At 51.6% G+C, this 15,328-nt stretch overlaps 1 long non-coding RNA gene across 1 annotated transcript; it reads right to left on the bottom strand.

The window, feature by feature from the left end:
• Window positions 1-3,602: 3,602 nt before the first annotated feature.
• LOC116506416 lies at window positions 3,603-15,084 on the bottom strand. The gene is made up of 4 exons (XR_004255023.1): window positions 14,997-15,084; window positions 7,272-7,331; window positions 4,473-4,554; window positions 3,603-3,806 (listed from the first exon to the last, which is right to left on the bottom strand). It is a non-coding gene; the product is annotated as an uncharacterized LOC116506416 (long non-coding RNA).
• Between the last annotated feature and the right edge of the window lie 244 nt (window positions 15,085-15,328).

Below are 15,328 nucleotides of genomic sequence, written 5' to 3'. Positions count from 1 at the left end.
GTTCCGCAACCTGAAAGAAAGGATCCGGTTGAGGCGGAAGGAGCTCTGGAGCTCCCCAGAGAGCCAGGACGAGAAGCCGGCGTAGCTTCTCTTTGGAGCGGCCGTGGGTGTGTAAATAGTTGGTGTTATTTTAAAAAATATCCATTAAACTTTTTAAGCGTGCACTTTGAAATGAGACTGAGGTGGCCATGCGTGTTGCATTTCGCCTCTTAATGGCCTCTCCAGATATTCGGCGATACCTGGGGGGGGGTTTCTCTTCACCTCCCTCTCTCTTTGCATTGTGAAGTACCCGTGGTTCTCCCATGAGGCCAATGTTGAGAAAAGACACGGACACGAGCTTTCTTGGGATGAGGCGACCCAGATTGGGGTCTGGTAGACCCTTTTATTGAGATAGGACAAAGGCAGGAGGAGCAATCAGCATGTGATTTAAGACAGCCTGTCAAACTACAATTGCTAATCTACTGCTCAGGGAAGTTCTGTCTATATATGGTCATATCTTGGTCAGGATGTTTTATCTTTTGGGACTGGTTTTTTCCTGTGTGGTTCAGCGTGGCTGCGCATGCCCTGTTATGCACTGGGCCATGGGTGACCGCCACACCTACACAAGGAGTTATATGACAACATTGCATCTCCCCTCGGTTTCTTTGACCCTGGAGGGAATCACTGATGTTCTCTCAAAGGGGGAAGAAACCCTCTTTTCCAGCCACCCCCCCCTGAGTTTCCAAGTCCCTCCCAATGGCTCAGTGGTGGGATTCACATTCCTTTACTACTGCTTCTGTGGGCGTGGCTTGGTGGGCGTGGCAGGGGAAGGATACTGCAAAATCCCCATTCCCTCCCAATCAGCTGGGACTCAGGAGGCAGAGAATAGATGCGGTGGTATTTACCAGTTCGCCAAACTACTCAAAATTTCCACTATCGGTTCTCCAGAACTGGTCAGAACCTGCTGAATCCCACCTCTGCAATGGCTCCTCATTCTGTGTGCCTCAGGCACCCCAAATATCTGGGCATCTCCATGCCTTTCCATTGTTCACCCCCCACCACACACACACACTTGGGAGTTGCGTCTGAAACAGGGGGAGCAATAGCCCTTAGACTTATATTCCACTTCCCAGTGCTTTACGGCCCTCTCTAAGCGGTTTATAGAGTCAGCCTCTTGCCCCCAACAATCTGGGTCTCATTTTATCCACCTCGGAAGGAGGGAAGGCTGAGTCAGTTTTGAACTGGTCAGGATCGAACAGCTGGCTGTGGGCAGAGTTAGCCTGCAATACTGCATTATAACAGGAAGGAAGGAAGGAAGGAAGGAAGGAAGGAAGGAAGGAAGGAAGGAAGATATCAATAGCACTTAGAGTTATATACCGCTTCACATGGCTTTCCAGCCCTCTGTAAGCGGTTTACAGAGTCAGCCTCTTGCCCCCAACAATCCAGGTCCTCATTTGACCCACCTCGGAAGGACAGAAGGCTGAGTCAACCTGGAGCCAGTCAGGATTGAACTCCTGGCTGTGGGAATGGTGAGTTAGTCAGCAACACTGCATTCTAACCACTGTACCACCAAGGCTCAGAGGAAGGAAAAAGAGAGAAAAGGGAAAAGGAAAGAAGGGAGGGAGGGCGGGAGGGAGAGAGGGAGGGAGGGAGGGAGGGAGGGAGGGAGAGAGAGAGAGAGAGAGAGAGACAGAGACAGAGACAGAGAGAGAGAGAGAGACAGAGAGAGAGAGAGAAGGAATGAAGGGAAATATTGCAATAGCACAAGACTTACATACCGCTTCGCAGTGCTTTGCAGCCCCTCTCTAAGCAGTTTACAGAGTCAGCCTCTTGCCCTCAACCATCTGGGTCCTCATTTGACCCACCTCAGAAAGATGGACGGCTGAGTCAACCTTGAGCTGGTCAGGATCCAACTGCTGGCAGTGGGCATTCTAACTACTGCACTACCATAACTCAATAACGAAATTGCAGAGTTAGAAGGGAATTTCTCCTTATTTCGGGGTTGCGTCTCTACTGGATTAGTTCCCACCCATTGCTTCTTGTCCTGCCTTCAGGGGCTTTGGGGGTTGAGCCCCTCCTCTTTGTGGCAGCCCCTCAAATACTGGAGTCCTGCTTTCATGTCCCTCCCCCCCCAGTCCTCTTTTTCTCTGGAGAGACCCAATTCCTGCAGCCGTTCTTCCTACGTTTCAGTCCCCAAGGCAATGCTTCGGACCCCCAAGGCCTGCCCCTCCAAGCTCTTCTCTTGGCTATTGCGCCCCCTTCCTTCTGGGAGGACCCCCCCACCTTCCGGGGCTGAGATTGGCAAGCCGAGAACCCCCTGCTGATGTGGAGGATTTGGGGAGCCACAGTGTCATCCTGGGAGGAGACCCCACAACCGCCTCAGCAGGAAGTTTCCCCAAGAAGGAGAGGGAGGTGTGAAGAGCTTCTGCCAGCGTTTCACCGGAGGAGGAAAAGATGGTTTAAAAATAAACAAGCCAGGTTTACGCTTCTCCTTACGGAAGCCCTGCAGGTGGGCGCGGATTGAAAGTTTGGGCCTCACGAAGCCCACCCTCCCGCTGGCCCCCACCCAACTGCCAACCTGATTGCAGAGGCCGCCACCCCCACAGCTGGAGAGAGCCCACCGGCCACTGGAGAAAGTGGCCAAAAAGGGCTTGTTGAGGAGGCAAAGGGGTCCCCTCATTGGCCACAGAAGTGAGACTCGTCATATCTAAATTCAGGGCGCAGCATCTAGGGAAGAGCCCACATCTGGCTGCCCTTTTAGCTTCACTGGCCATTCTCTCTCTCTCTCTCTCTCTCTCATCAGCCCCTCCCTCTTTCACCCCCCTCTTCTCCTCTCTCCCACCCCTCTCTCCTTCTCTCTCTCTTGCCCCTCCCTCTCGCTCCCCCTTTCCCTTACCCCTCTCCTTCTCTCTTCCCCCTCTCTCTTCTCTTTCTCCCACCTCCTCTCTCCTTCTCTCTCTCTCTCTCTCTCATCAGCCCCTCCCTCTTTCACCCCCCTCTTCTCCTCTCTCCCACTCCTCTCTCCTTCTCTCTCTCTTGCCCCCTTTCCCTTACCCCTCTCCTTCTCTCTCCCCCCTGTCTCTTCTCTTTCTCCCACCTCCTCTCTCCTTCTCTCTCTCTCTCTCTTGCATCATCCCCCCACCTCAATTCCCCCTCCCTCACTCCCTCTCTCCTCTTTCCCCCTCTCTCACTCCCTCTCTCCTCTTTCCCCCTCTCTCACTCCCTCTCTCCTCTTTCCCCCTCTCTCACTCCCTCTCTCCTCTTTCCCCCCCTCTCACTCCCTGTCTCCTGGCCTGGAGGACTGAGAGTCTCCAAAGACATTGATTCAAGGGGTGAAAAACAACATCTTCTCTTTTTGGCAACTGCCTTGCTTGGGGTGTCCCAGCCCAGGCAGGTGAGGCAGGTGGAGTCCAAGTTGTCCCCAACCTGGAGAGGTTTCTGCCCCAGACAAGCCCTCTTGGCATGGCCTTTTTGGCTTCATTCTGCCCCTGGGCACAGAGGCTGGCTGGCTGCATTTTGCAGAGCTGGGCAGCCTGTGATGGTGTCTTCTGGCCGCACCTGGATTTTGAGGGACCTCCTGATGATCTCTGGAAGCCCCTTGAAAATACTCCCCAACGGCCCAAGAGAAGATGCCACGCGAAGGCCGTGCACCTCAATGGATTTATTGCGTTGGGCAGGGAGGGGTCAGTGCTCAGCCTTGGGCGACCTCACAGCCATCTTGGGGGTCCGGGGGTGGGAGGGTGGGGGTTGGGTGGAGAAGAGGGAGCGAAGGGAACCACGTTTCTCCTTCGGTGGTCACAGGGAGCTTCTGTCCAGAGGGCGGGAAGCTGCGGAGGAGAAAGATTGAGTCAGCCTCCAAGGGAAGTTTCACAGCACCCTACTTGTAGGCTTTAATGAGGACTAGCAACAGGCTGGATGCAGACCGTCCTCAACTTATGATTGGGGCTCTAGCTGTAGTGCTGACGGCCACTCTGTTATCTCATGTGGAAAGTGTCACCCGTGCAACGCTGGCCTTTGACATCAATACTGGTCAGCAGCATTCATGATAAAACTATGCAAAGGCAGTTTGTAGCTCCTGCATACAAAAGGCACAAATAAACTTGGCTCAAGCAGATTGTGAGGTCTCTGCTTGCCAATTGGGCCACGGGGAACTTCTTCAGCTCCCTAATTATTTCCCCAGGGAAAGACCAAGCGCTGGGGGGGTCTTCATTCAACAGAAGAAATCTGCACGAGAAAAACCACGGGAGTGCCGTTGAAAGAAGAATTGAAAGAGGAATTAAATGTGTCTCAACCTCCAGAACAGCCTTTCCCAATCTTGGCAACTTTTAAAGGTGGCTGGACTTTTGACTCCCAGCCATCTTAAAATTTGGCAAGATTGGGAATCGCTGCTCTAGAATCACAAATGTCACTCTGTGTGTGTGTGTGTGTGTGTGTGTGTGTGTGAGTGGGGCGTGTGTGCAAACCCCCGTGCCCCCCCCCCAGGGAGAACTCACAAATGTTTTCCACTTTGCAGATATTTCTCTGTAGGATCCCTTGGGGGGTCATGCACGTCCGGGCACGGTCTTCCATTGTGTCCTGAAAAATAAAAGAGGGACTGAGCAGGGTGGGGGTGGGGGGGGGTCCCCCAGCTTGGCTCCATCACCTGTAACACCCCCGCCCCCCCCCCCCCCAAGCAGTGGAGGGATTCAAATAATTCAACAACCGGTTCGCCCAGAGTCAGGCTGGCCATCATGAGGGGCGTGGCCCATCCCTGTCCTCCAGCTCCACCCTCCATGCAGAACGAACTTCCCGCAACGGCCAACCGGACCAATTAATTTAATTTTAATTGTTAAATTAAAACACCCACACACACTATCAAAGTGGATCCTGGGCACTGCACTCTATAGAGAAACGGGCAACAGAGCGGCCAGCATGAGGGGAGGAGGAGGAGGAGCAGGGAGAGGAAAGAGGGAAAACGCCTTCCTCTTTCCCTCGCGCTGGCCGCTCCGTTGCCCGTTTCTCCATTGCGATGCTGCGCTGAGGAGCTTGCCCCACCCGCCACCACCGCCCAGATGCCCTCGCTTCCCCCGAGCATTTCTTTGCCCACCTGATTTCCACGTCCATCACACTTCTCTGTCAGGTTTCTCGCCCGTCATGTCAGAGGTGGGATTCAGCAGGTTCTGACCAGTTCTGGAGAACCGGTAGCGGAAATTTTGAATAGTTTGGAGAACCTATAAATTCCACCTCTGACTGGCCCCGCCCCAGGGGTGGGCTCCAGAGTCTGTTACTGCTGGTTTGCTCAGGGACGCGCTCCATGCATGTGTGTGCTTGATGCACGCAATGCGCGCATGCGCACATCGCAGTAGTGAAAAATTGCTTCTGTGCATGCGCAGAAACAAAACCAATAGCAATAGCAATAGCAGTAGACTTATATACCGCTTCATAGGGCTTTCAGCCCTCTCTAAGCGGTTTACAGAGAGTCAGCATATTGCCCCCAACAATCTGGGTCCTCATTTTACCCACCTCGGAAGGATGGAAGGCTGAGTCAACCTTGAGCTGGTGAGATTTGAACCGCTGAACTGCTGATCTAGCAGTAGCCTGCAGTGCTGCATTTAACCACTGCGCCACCTTGGCTCTTGGCCAACCAAGATGGCGGCACCTACACCGCCGCCAATTGAACCGGTTTTTGGGGGACATGGGCAGCCAAGTTACTACCTACTCTGCCGAACCAGTCTGAACCGGTAGGAACCCAGCTCTGCCACGCCCCCATTTAGTCTCTGGCTCCCGAATCCCAGTTGATGGGGAAGGAACGGGGATTTTGCAGTATCCTTCCCCTGCCACGCCCACCAAGCCACACCCACAGAAGCGGTAGTAAAGGAATGTGAATCCCACCACTGAGCCATTGGGAGGGACTTGGAAACTCAGGGGGGGTGGCTGGAAAAGAGGGTTTCTTCCCCCTTTGAGAGAACACCAGTGATTCCCTCCGGGGACAAAGAAGCCGAGGGGAGATGCAAAGGGAGAGGGAGGCGAAGAGACACCCAACCAAGCCAGGCCCACAGAACTGTAGTAAATTTTTTTGGATGCCACCACTGCGTCATATGCAGGAAAACAAGTTTGTGGGACTAAGAAAAAAGGTTAAACCAATCAATTCCAACTTTGCGAGATCTTTTTTTATTTTGTGAGAAGTTGGAATTGATTGATTGACCTTTCTTTTTTCAGTCCCACAAACTTTTCTTTCCCTGCACAGGACAGAGAGAAACGTGATGGAGCTGGAAGTCAGGTAGGCAAGAGATGCTTGGGAGGAGCCAGGGCATCTGGGCGCCAGGCGCTGAAACGGGCCCGTTCCTCTCCAGCAGCTGCCCAGGCCCACCGGAGGGAAGGCCGGCTTCTACCGGCACTTAAATGCAGCTGAGGAGGGGCAGCCAGCACCCTCCGTGACCTTCTAGTGCTCTGCCAATGCTTTGGCCCCACAGGCCAGAGGGATTGAAATGGACGCTATTCAGCTGGTTTGCCGAACTCCACAAAAAATTAGCTCCTGGTTCTGCTGAAGTGGTGCGAACCGGCTGAATCCCACCACTGAGCCCAAACCTCCAGGGACCTGCCTCTTCCTCAAATGCAGGAGGGAGGGGCCGGAAGGACCCTGTTTTTCAAGGTGTTTGGAATGGGGAGGAGGGGCTCCTTCTGGGTGCCCCCTTGAGTTGAGCTGCGAACCCCCTTTCCTTTGGACTTGACCCACAGGGAGAGAGAGAGAGAGACTGGATCAGGAGAGGATCGTTTCATCCCCAAGAAGGACCTTGCAGAAAGTCCTCAGCTTATAACCGTCTGTTTAGTGACAGTTCCAAGTTACAACAGCACTGGAGAAAGTGACTTCCGTTGGAGCCCCTACAGCTGTCCTATCCATGGTCACGGGATCAAAGTTCAGGCGCCTGACGGTCGCAGCATCCCCCTGCCGGTCACCCGATGATCCCCCTTTGCAACCTTCCCAGAGGCTTCCGACATGCAAAGTTAATTGGGGAAGCCAGATTCACTTAAGAACCGCACGATTCACTTAACAATAATTTGGAAACGATTGTGGCAAGAAAAGTCGTGAAATGTCTTCCTTAGCGGTGAAGATTTTGGGTTCAGTTGCAGCCGCAAGGCGAGGACCTCTTGTGTTCAAGCAGGGGCAGAGAGCCCAGGAGGGCTGCCCCTCCTCTCTCCCAGGGTGCCCACACCCCTACGCAAAAAAACTCGGCCCCTCTGATCTCAGCCCCTGCCTTAACACCTCCCCCCCCAGCACCACCCAGTGGAGGCCCCGGGCACTGCAGCCTTACACTCCTTCGATGAATCCGATCCGGTTGTTTTGTCTTGATCATTTCGGCCGCCGGCATCTCCTGGGAGGAAGAGCAAAGGGAGGGAGACTTTGAGGGTGGAAGCGCCCGAGAGGCATTTCTGCAATCTGCAATCGGATTTTTCAAAACCAAACACTAGTTGAAACAGCCCCGGGCAGGGAAGCTGAAAGCAGATGTGAGCCATAAACCACCCCCTGGCCTGGCCTGAACAAAACAAAGTATTGATTATTGTTAATTTTAATTTTAATTCTTTTTAAAAAATGCATCGTTGTTAATTTTAATTGGGTTTGGGGATATCCTATTTAATTTCTTTTTTAACTTTCGTAGTATGTGTTTCTTCTAATGTTGTACGCCGCCCTGAGTCCTTGGGAGAAGGGCGGCATATAAATCGAATAAACCTCAAACCTCAACCTCAAACCCCCAGGATTTCAGGCCCCCTTGCCTGCCTTGGCCAAAATCCGATCGGAGCTGGAAAGGTGGAATGGCGGCTCGGATGCAGAAATAAACAGAGACAACCATTTGCCCAGAATGGTGTGAAGCAATGATGGTTAACCTTTTCAGCACCGACTGCTGAAACTGGAGCATGTGCGCACCAGAGCACCGGAAGAGAGCAGCTGGCTGCTGCATATGCGCAAGACGGAACCAGGAAGAACAGTTGGCGATGGCGCACGAGCCCACAGAGAGGCCTCTGCATGCCACCTCTGGCACACTTGCCATAGGTTTGCCATCCCAGGTGTAAAGGATCTTCTGCTTGAGCAGGAGACCTGCAAGGTCCCTTCCAACTCCTATCCTATCCTCCCCTCTTCTCTTCCTTCTCTCTCCTCTCTCCTCTTCCCTTCTTCCACCCCATTATTTCAGCCAAATGCCTACTTCAGCCATAAACCGCCAGTGATGGAGCACCCACAGCTTCAGGGGAATGCTTGTGCCAGGCCTGCCTGTCGGAGTGACGTGGCAGCTGCCTTGAGCTCTGCCTGATGCCCTCAAGTCCTCTCCAGCTCTCCAAGGGCCTGACCGTCCACAGAGCAGGGCCCCTGACCTTCACAGAAGGGCCCCAACCACAAGAGCCCTCAAGGCAGGGGGACTTCTCCATCTGCTGGCTGGGGCTGCACCCCATTAGGGCTGAATGTATTAGGAAGGTTGGAGCTGGTGGAACAAATTGGCTGCTGGCAGCTCCTTTCCATGTTATTCCCAACCTCTCCTGCTCAAGTGGGGAAACAAGGACACTTCAAGCATTACCTGAGCAACTTCAGTGTTTTGTTCAGCAACCCATTATTTTTACGTCTGTGTGGGCCTCGCCCTGTTTAAGCATAAGCTAGAGCTGATGGAAAGAGCTAAGGACAGATGCAGCTCAGGCGTTTCAAGAAGGGAAGGCTACACTTAGAAGTGAAGGGCTGGAAGGGACCTTGGAGGTCTTCTAGACAAGCCCCTGGTCAAGGCAGGGGTCCTCATCCTATCCCAGACAGAGGTAGGTCCAATCTTTTCTTGAAGGGATGGAGCACCCACAACTCCATGAGGTAAGCTGTTCCATCCATCCATCCATCCACCCCTCCACCCCTGCATCTCTGCACCCACCCATCCGTCCATTCATCTTCTATCTTGTCTGTCTATCATATGCCTCTTCTGTCTCATAAAATCCTAGGGCTGGAAGGGATCTTGGAGATCTTCTAGTCCAACCCCCTGACCAAGGCAGGACTCCTCATCCAATCGTTTCTTGAAAACCTCCAGCAAGAGGTTTCCAACTTCAAGAGGCGAACTGTTCCACTGACGGATGGTAATAGCAATAGCAGTAGACTTATATACCGCTTCATAGGGCTTTCAGCCCTCTCTAAGCGGTTTACAGAGAGTCAGCATATTGCCCCCAACAATCTGGGTCGTCATTTTACCCACCTCGGAAGGATGGAAGGCTGAGTCAACCCTGAGCCGGTGGGATTTGAACCGCTGAACTGCTGATCTAGCAGTAGCCTGCAGTGCTGCATTTAACCACTGCGCCACCTTGGCTCTTGGATGGTTCTGTGAGTTCACTCGACTCTCTCTGGAGTCTGGACCCTTCCCAAGGGGGTCCCAGCAGCCAACCAGCATGGCCCCTTCCCTGAATCCCAACTGCTGAGGGGGAAGACCAGTAAGAAGACCAGTAAGGACCAGTGGCCCCATCGTAGGGCAGGGCTGTTGCGGCCAAGCAACCAGAAGGGGGACTGGGCTCTAGACCAGCAGGAGACCCAGGAGGTAGCCTTGTCCGGAGAAGGAAGTTCTGAGATCTCCACCCAAGGTGGACATGGAGAGGTTCTCCATCCTGGCTGGCAATTTCCAGCAGGGTTTGGGTGAGGGATGTGTGTAAGTTACAATGGAGTGGGTGTCACCACACGGCCGTGAGTTCCTCTAAGGCAGCGGTTCTCCCCCTTGGTGACTTTAAGAGGGGTGGACTTCAGCTCCCAGAATGACCATGGCTGCTGGCTGGGGAATTCTGGGAGTTGACGTCCACCAGCAAGGTTGGAAGCGCCTGCTCTATAGGGAGAGCTGAGCTTTCTTGCATTCTGCTAGTTAGCCAAAGGAGGGGAAACCCAGAAACCGAGAATCCTGTCCATGAATTCTGGCTCGTTGTCTTGCCTTCTTTTCCCCTCCTCCTGCTCTCTACAGGAAGAAGGAGCTTCATGCGGAGACCGGCTGCATTTGCCGGCCTGCAAAGAATAATTGCTCTTCATGCTTAATTGACTCCTAAGAAAACATGGTGGGAATACTAATTAGAGGAAGGCAGTTGGGGGCACCAGGCTCCCCACAAGAGCGGCTGCCTGGCTGAAACGGCCGGGACTCCAGAAGGCTGTGGCTGTTTCCGTGGTCTCCAGTGCTTGGAATCGTGGCTTTGGACATGGCGCAGGCCCTGCCACAGAAAAAGAGCCGGCTGTGTCCTTGGTGCTGGTTCACAGGTGACTAAAAACCCATCCGTTGCCTGAGCTGGTTGCAAAATGGTTGCAATGCCCATCTTTATCTGTGCGTGACTCAACATTCGGCTTCTGTTGATTGTTGTTGATAATCTTGGTTAGTTGCTGACAATCTTAATTCAGAGACATCTGCTGTGGGGCCAAAGAGTTCCCTGGTCCAAGAATCCAAGAGGGGATAGAAAGCTGCACTCCTGTCTCCCCCCAAGGAGACGTAGCCCAGCTTCTACCAACCATCGGCTCAGGGGGGCACACTGGAATTCCTTCCTTCCATTACTCCTTCCTTCCATTACTTACTCCTTCCTTCCATTACAGTACTTCTTCCTTCCATTACTCCTTCCTTCCTTCCATTACTCCTTCCTTCCATTACTCCATTTTTCCTTCCTTCCATTACTCCTTCCTTCCATTACTCCATCCTTCCTTCCATTACTCCTTCCTTCCATTACTCCTTCCTTCCATTACTCCTTCCTTCCATTACTCCTTCCTTCCTTCCATTACTCCTTCCTTCCATTACTCCATTTTTCCTTCCTTCCATTACTCCTTCCTTCCCTTACTCCTTCCTTCCTTCCATTACTCCTTCCTTCCATTACTCCTTCCTTCCTTCCATTACAGTACTTCTTCCTTCCATATATTACATTATATGTAATGATTGTGGAAGAAACGCACAAAATGTATTTGTAACCAATCGACACGCTTTCTACAAGATGTAACGAAAGATGATTCTTCTTTTTTGTGTCTTTTTGTTAATTAAAACAATAAAAATTTTAAAAAAAGAAAAGAAACAGAAGCCAAGACAGGGAATAAACTGGCAGGACCAGGTGAAAAACAGAATTAGAGAGTTGGAAGGGACCTTAGAGGTCTTCTAGTTCAACCCCAGTTCTAGCAGGATTCCAATATTTGAGGCGCTGCCACAAAGAAGACAGGCTCCACCTATTCTCCAAAGTACCAGAAGGCAGGACAAGAAGCAATGGACGGAAACTAATCAAGGAGAGAAGCAACTTAGAACTGAGGAGAAATTTCCTAAGAGTGAGGACAATCAACCAGAGGAACAGAAGTTGCCTTCAGAAGTTGTGGGTAGCTCCATCACTGGAGGTTTCTAAAAAGAGAGTTGTCTGAAATGGGATAGGGTCTCTGCTTGAGCAGGGGGCTGGACTAGAAGACCTCCAAGGTCCCTTCCAGTTCTATTCTGATTGATTGATCCGCTTGCTCGAGTGGGAGATTCTATACCTCTTCAGAAAAAAGAGGGTCCAATCTCTTCTTGAAAAACTCCAGTGATGGAGAAGTATACTACTTCGGAAACCAGTATTATAAACTGCTGGTCTAGCCAAACAATTACTGAACAACTTCAAGAAATTCTGAATAAATGTCACCCCCCCCTCCCCACTCTCCAAAAGAAGGGAAAAGGGAGATCCAGCCCAGATTTCCGGCATCAATTCCCAGATCGTAAGAAGGTCACTTGGTGAGGCCCTTGAAGACAATATGGTAATTGCTGGATGACCCTCAGAAAAGGGAAGGAAGGAGGGAAGGAGAGAAGAAAGAAGGGAAGGAAGGAGGGAATGTAGGAGAGAAGGAAGGGGGGAAGGAAGGAGGAAAGGAAGGGGGAAAGGAAGGAGAGAAAGAGAGAAGGAAGGAGAGAAGGAAGGAAGGAGGGAAGGAAGGAGGGAAGGAAGGAGAGAAGGAGGGAAGAAAGGAGGGAAGGAAGGAGAGAAGGAGAGAAGAAAGGAGGGAAGGAAGGAGGGAATGTAGGAGAGAAGGAAGGGGGGAAGGAAGGAGGAAAGGAAGGGGGAAAGGAAGGAGAGAAGGAGAGAAGGAAGGAGGGAAGGAAGGAAGGAAGGAGGGAAGGAAGGAAGGAAGGAAGGAGGGAAGGAAGGAGAGAAGGAGGGAAGAAAGGAGGGAAGGAAGGAGAGAAGGAGAGACGAAAGGAGGGAAGGAAGGAGGGAATGTAGGAAAGAAGGAAGGGGGAGGGAAGGAGGAAAGGAAGGAGAGAAGGAGAGAAGAAAGGAGGGAAGGAAGGAGAGAAGGAGGGAAGGGGGGAAGGAAGGAGGGAAGGAAGGAGGGAAGGAAGGAGAGCAGGAGAGAAGAAACGAGGGAAGGAAAGAGGGGAGGGAGGGAAGAAGAAGTAGGACCGTTGTAAGATAAGATGGATCTATGGGATGTTAAGAAAGCAATCTTCAAGTATATTGTCAACTGTAGGGAAAAAATTGTTATAAATACATATTATTAATAACAGGGATGAGATCATATAATTGTGAATGTATATGTGAAATTGATAAAATAAAAAATTAATAAAAAAAAAGAAAAGGTTTTCTGGCTTAAATTGTCTTGTTTTTGATTGAGCAGCTTTCTTCGTACATTGTGAAAATGCTGCATTTATCCTGCATTCCTGGCCTAAAGCGGAGCTTTTGATAAAGGGCCCCTGATTTCCAAAGCAAGGTACTGTAAAGTGGGATGACATGACAGCTCAATCAAAATGCAGCTGGCCTGAGAGAATGCAAGGTTCCTAAGCGGATCCTCCCTCAAACGAGAGAGATCCATCAAGGTAACGTCACAGGGATCGGCCCCTTCGCTTCAGTGTTCTGGGGTTTTTTCCTTTAACGGTTTGAATAATGACGCGCAAGGAAGGACTATTAATTTGCCAGAGGATACAAAAGTGAGAGAGATAGCTCATGCCCCAGGAAAAAAGAGAAATTAAATTAAAAAAGAATCAAAACCAAACTGATAGAGAAATAGGCTGAGCGTAATGAAACGAAATTGCACAAAGCAAAATGCAAATCGGGCACTTAAGGGCATAGAAATGAAATAGATACTATGGGGCGGAACTGCCAGGCTTGGTAGCTTTCAACAGTTCTCAGAATAATGGCGGTGGTTAAATGGAGTAAGAGCCAGCTGGGTGATGCCACGGCAAAGAAGGCAAATGCAATTTTTAGGCTGCAGCTACAAAGATATTCTGTAATATCTAAATCGTGGGGAGGAATTGCTCCGCTGACCTCTGCCTTGGTCTAAACCAGTGTTTCTCAACCTTGGCAACTTGAAGATGTCTGGACTTCAACTCCCAGAATTCCCCAGCCAGCATTCTGGGAGTTGAGGTCCAGACATCTTCAAGTTGCCAAGGTTGAGAAACACTGGTCTAAACCCATCTTAAATTCCATGTCCTTTCCTGGGCATAAAAGGCAGGAAGGAAATTCGAACGGGTTCAGAGGAAGTGGAAATCAGGAACAGGAACTCAGCTGCGCGAAGGGGCCGAGGACCAGAGAGGGGGGTATGACAACTCTCAAGTCTGCCATCATCGTCGCCTTGCTGGCATTGCCATCAAAGGCTAGGAAGGAAGAGTGGGAGATGGGGAGGGGAAAGAAATCGGCAACCAACCTGCTTGTGAACGGAAATTGTGAGGCGGGCGGGGGGGGGGAATGACAACTTGACAAAGAGCAGGAGAGCTCAGAAGTGGTTCGTTCCAGCACCCAAAGCCGTGAGAAAGAATGTGAATTACCTTCAACACTTCAGCATCCTCAAAACACCCAGGCAAGACTCTTATTGGCTGCAGGCAGATGGGTCACGGGGAAGGCCCAGGATGCGGGGAAACATTCTGCATCTTTTGAGAAATTGAGTTCTGTTGTGACTCAGCAGAAGTTTGCTGAGAGTCGAGTCGGGATGCAGGAATAACAATGCAGCTGGGTCTCCTTAGTGTGGTCTTCTGGAGATAAAAGGACTGAGGGTGCCACGCCCTGGTTGCAGAAATCAACGTTCATCGTTCATCGGTCGTGGTTTGTTTGTGAGAGGCACTTGGATAAGTGATTTGCTTTCTGTAACCCTGCATTGCTTTGTAAGAGATCTTTGTTTTGGCATTCTGTTATCTTCTTGCCAGAGACTTTATTTATGTTTATTTTTGGGCTCGCAGCCAGCGTGAGTCGAGGCTGATAAAGTTATTTCCTTTTAAGCCTGTCTGACTGTCGTCTTTGAACGAGGAGTGAAGGGGGTCAGAACAGAGTTCTAGCCTGACTCTATGGCAACCAGCGTCTTTTAGGAAAAGCAGCTACCATTTCAACCCAATGGAGTCGAGGGTCTTTCTTTTCGAAGGGATCAGACTCAAGCAGGCCTGACAATAATCCTGTGATGTTGCACGGAATACGGTCAGGATGGGTTTTGCCTTCTTCTAGAGGACATGAAAGAAGGCAGAATGACAGACGTCGGACTCCACCTGAATGTTACCAGAATTGGAGCTCCTGGATAGAAGAACCAATCACCTAGTTTGTGGGTGTATGTCTGTTTGTGTGGCTCTGTGTCTGTGTGTCTGTGTTTGTGTTCCCCTTTACTGGATGCATTTAGGAGGCAGCTGAACAGCCAAATGTCAGGGATGCTGGAATTTGGATTCCTGTGTTCCAGGATGCTGCAGTTCACAAAGGGTGAACAGTCTCACCTACCAGCTGCTTGCAAGATGCCCCCTTCCCAAATGCCCGCTCTCTTGTTTCCTTTCTCCATTGTGGCTTCGGAGGGCAGCTGCCCACCCAGCCCCCAAATGCACGGCAGTTAACTGCCTTCCTAAAGCACATGGAACGTCCTTGTCGATGACCAGGCTGAATCCGAGGGAGGGAGGGGTCAAGCACACCATCCATCTGGGGTCCCTGCGTGCCCACAAGAGAGCCACGTCCAGCCCTCCTTGAGTCCCCTTGACTCGCTCTGAGCCTCTTGAGGAGAATCAGAATGCAAACCAAAGTGAAACGGAAGGTCTCCCTCGGGAGGAGGCCGAGATCTGCTCTTAGGAGCTTCCCCCACTTACCAGAATGTTCTTCTCGGTGCCCAGCCTGGACTTCCCTGGAGCCACCTCGGGCCTTGGCACATGCGCAGGGCTGGCCTGGAGAGGGGAGGAGGACATAAGGGGGCGGTCACCAGGCAGGGGGAATCCACCCTTGCAGGAGTGGGGGTGAGGGGCTTCTGGTCCCATCCCTGGCTGGAGGGGGCAACCTCCAGGGGCTTCCACCTGCTCACTGACTCCTTGTTGCCTCAGCTGCTGCTCCCGGAGGGCCTTCCTCTCCTGCATCGCCCTGGCCAGCTTCTTCTTCTGAGGAAGGAGGGGAAAGGGGCTTAGCAACCTTGGCAGGGGGTGGGGGG

The sequence above is a fragment of the Thamnophis elegans genome, chromosome 3, assembly GCF_009769535.1.
Source record: "Thamnophis elegans isolate rThaEle1 chromosome 3, rThaEle1.pri, whole genome shotgun sequence".
In the NCBI taxonomy this organism is placed as follows: domain Eukaryota; kingdom Metazoa; phylum Chordata; class Lepidosauria; order Squamata; family Colubridae; genus Thamnophis; species Thamnophis elegans.
Note: the sequence above shows the minus strand (reverse complement) of the source record. Positions and strands in the feature narration are given on the sequence as shown.